Raw genomic sequence first — 4,199 nt, forward strand, 5'->3', positions numbered from 1 at the left:
TCTCGGTGAACGCACGGTCCCGCTCTGCTGTCCAGTCGACCGCCTGGTTGGGGGACATGCCTTTCAGCGCCTCGTACAGTGGCCGGATGATAAAGGCGGCTCGGGGAATGAAGCGGTGGTAGAATGTCACCATCCCGATGAACTCCCTGAGCGCACGAGCTGTTTGGGGGCGCGGAAAGGCCGCCACCGCTTCCACCTGCGGGGCTGCCCCGTCCCCAGTGATGCGATGCCCGAGGAAATCAATGGCTGTCAGCCCGAACCGGCACTTCGCCGGGTTGACGATCAGCCCATGCTGGCTGAGGCGTGCAAAGAGGGCATGAAGATGGGACAGGTGTTCTTCCTCGGAGGCGCTGGCGATGAGTATGTCGTCCAAATAGACGAAGAGGAAAGGAAGGCCACGGAGCACTGAATCCATCAGCCGCTGAAAGGACTGGGCCGCGTTTTTGAGTCCAAATGGCATTCGTAGGAATTCAAATAGGCCGAATGGGGTAGTCACCGCTGTCTTGGGGATGTCTGAGGGGTGCACGGGAACTTGATGATAACCACGGACCAGGTCGACTTTTGAGAAGACGCATTTGCCAGACAGGTTTGCAGAAAAGTCCTGGATATGCGGGACAGGATAGCGGTCGGGCGTGGTGGCGTCATTTAGTCGGCGGTAGTCCCCGCATGGGCGCCAACCTCCATCAGGCTTAGCGACGATGTGGAGTGGGGACGCCCACGGGCTGTCAGAGCGGCGGATGATCCCCATGCGTTCCAGGTGCTCGAACTCAGACTTGGCAATGGCGAGTTTGGCGGGGTCGAGACGCCTGGCTCTGGCGTAGACCGGGGGCCCCTTCGTAGCAATGTGATGCTCCACCCCATGCTTAGCGGTGGGTGCAGAGAAGGTAGGCTGGGTGAGGTCAGGGAACTCAGCGAGGAGGCGGTTGAACTTGTCTGCCTCTGAGAGAGAGTTGGCTAGACCTGCATAGGCCGCTTCCCTCCGCGTACATGCGAAGGAGGAGAAGGTTAAGGCATCGACCAGACGGCTGTTCTGAATGTCCACTAGCAAACCGTAAGCGCACAAAAATCAGCTCCGAGGAGGGGAAGCGTTACATTGGCCATGACGAACTCCCACGTGAAACGTTGTCCACCAAAACACAGTTCTACAGACCGCACGCCGTAGGTGTGGATAGGGCTGCCGTCAGCCGTCGCCAACTGGGGGCCCCGCTCCCCGCCCATGATGTCGACGTCAGTAGCAGGGAGCACGCTTCTCTGTGCGCCCGTGTCACAAAGAAATCGCCGACCGGAGATGGTGTCGAGGATGAAGAGTAGCCTGCTCGTATCGCCAACACTCATGGCCACTACTGAGTGTTGGCCCTCTCGTTTCCCGTCGGCCTGTAGTTGCAGGGGGAACGGCACCGTTTAGCTTTCGCACCAAATCGAGCGTGGTACATACAGAGTCCAGAGGGCTTGTAGCGGTCTGATGCTGTGGCGCCACCGTCGGGCCACGCCCGCGATGTCGGCGGGGGGCCAGTGAAGGTAGGAGCCAGCACCCCGGCATGGGAGGAACGTTGTGTAGTGACGAAGAATCGGTCAGCCTCCTTTGCCAGCTCACGGGGATCAGTGATGGTGGAGTTAGCGAGCGCAGTCTGGACGTGGGGCGGCATGTTGCGCAGAAACAGCTCCATAAATAGGAAACATGGCTTTTCTTGACCCAGTAGGTTTAACATTCTGCTCATTAGCTCCGATGGTTTGCCATCTCCCAAGCCCTGAATTGCGAAGAGGCGACGTGCTCTCTCCGTTGTTGACAGTTCAAAAGTTTCAAGGGGGAGATGTTTAAGTGCGGCGTATTTACCATCGGCCGGTGGGTTGGTTATGAAACCGCTTATCCTGGAAGCCGTAGCGCACCCCAGCACTGCCACTACGTAGTAGTACCTGGTCTCGTCTGCTGTTATGTCTCTGAGCGCGAACTGTGCCTCAGCCTGCGCGAACCATGTAGCCGCGGAAGACTCCCAAAACTCCGGCAGTTTAATTGCCACGGCGTTCGTAGCCATAATGTGTGTGGTTTCAGAAAACTTATCCGAAAACCGACGTCGGGGTCACCAGTGTAGAGCCGAAGGAACGGAGAAGACCGTAGGTTCACACTTTAGCCGTGTAGGCAACTTTCTTTAATCCACGGTAAATCAGAGAGACAACCAAACCACAGCTCGACTGAGCGGAGGTGGCAAGAATCATCAGAAAACTGGCTGGACAACCATAACTTAACCCTGCGTTAACCTGCCAGGGCAACCATGACTTAACCCTTAGTTCCTGGGTTGAATTCTGTCCCCAATACGTGTCCACCACAAAGTAAACATTATGCACTGAACAGCGTATTATTATTATTATTATTATTATTATATCTTCATTTCGTTAACTACATTTCCAAATGACTGGGAGGTGTAACTTAATGCATCCTCCAGCTAGCTTATAGCACAGCCTTAACTTTAATCAATGTTATGTAACCAGGTTAAAATTAATGTTTTTATTTTAATTTGTTTGAGTATGAAATATCACCAAATCCTGTCTGTGTGCTGTTATGTGTTTACTACGTTTTATTTTATGTCATTTTTTATTTTTATGTATGTTTTACAACGAACGTCATATATCTGTACTGTCTCTTTAAGAGATTCATGTTGGTCTGTCAAACTCAGCTCGCGCTGGCTATAGAGCTGACAGGTACGTTTTTCTGTTGCTCCGCCAAATTCGTTAATTATATAGATTATTTTTCAATTGTAATGAATGATAAATGTTAGGTAATATTGTAAGCTTATAGTTGGGTGTGATTTGGGGAGTATTTATAGGAAATTTATAATTATTTTGTTAGTCGGGGAAGTATTGCCGGTGATGCTAGCTAACAAGCTGATTAATGTTGTTGTCTTCTAACAGGTGACTGTCCTATAGCTACGTTATGAGACAGACAACATTGTATTTCCTTTTCTTTCCTGTGATTTCGTACAGAAAATAAATGGCGAGGTGGGCCAAATAGAGTCCTGTGTGTCTCCCCCTCCTTCCTTGATCATGATGATGATGATGATGATGAGAGACTGAGGGCCCCCCACAACACCTGGGGCCCCACCCAAACTAGAACACAACGCAGAGCTAATGATGAGAGTGACGGGCGTGCAGCAGGCTTACCAGCATAGAACAGCATAGAACTGCCCCCGTTACATTGGCGCCGTGACCCTCCTGGATCCTGAGAGCGACATCAGTTGCTCGCTGCGGGAGGCTGCTGTCGTCATCAAGCCCCAGACGTCCTCAGGTATTTCTATGGACTGTACACTCATGTTACAGTGGACTGGAGTTGAGCTGTGTGGACACTGGACAGTCATAGCTGTGGTTACCATGGACTGGGCTTGTGAACAGGACATTTGTATATATTGAAGGAAGAAAAACACACGAAAAAAAAAGGAAAAAAAGTTAATGTTGATGTGATTGAAGGACACGTGTGAATAATCTATTGATGTAAACTACTAGATATGTGAATATGTGATTAATCTATTGGTGAATTTGTTGATTGTGTGTGATTGTTTCAATCTCTTAGTGCTTTCTAGATTCAATTATTTAAATGAACTGAGCTTTTCACTTTTTTTTTTATCTGAGTGTTAGAGGTAGGAACATGGCAGAGGGTGGTTCGTACGTAGGTGGGGGTAACATTGTTGATCAGGATCTTTTGGATTGCCAGTGTGCTATGGAGAGGGGGTACCAGTTAGATGTGGGTGGGGGTTTACGGCTAGGTGTAGGTAGGAGTTTCGGGCAGCTCTTAGAGGGCGGAGAACCAGACACCAGAGCACCAGGACCTAGAGACCCGACCATGTTTGGCACTCCTCAGTTCATAGTGCAGTATGGTATGTACTCCCGTAGGATTTTTGTGCCAAAATTGATTTTTTTGCTGTTTTGGCTTCTATAGGGACCAAACTGTCAGAAAATGATGGGTGCCACATTTTCAGACCCCCACCCCCTTTCTGAGCGCCCCCTATCCAAAATAGATGGTTCAATATGTGAAGAAAAAAAAACTTAATCCCAAGAAAATAGATAGCATAGTTTTTTCCATTGATTCTGTTACCTCTAGGCATGCTTAAGAACATACTAAAAATCTAGGAAAATCTACCTCCTGGAAATGCATCATTTTCAAGATGGCATCCAGTATGGCTGCCAGGAGCTTAAAATGGCTATATCTC

This window comes from Lampris incognitus, chromosome 1, assembly GCF_029633865.1.
Source record: "Lampris incognitus isolate fLamInc1 chromosome 1, fLamInc1.hap2, whole genome shotgun sequence".
Classification (NCBI taxonomy): domain Eukaryota; kingdom Metazoa; phylum Chordata; class Actinopteri; order Lampriformes; family Lampridae; genus Lampris; species Lampris incognitus.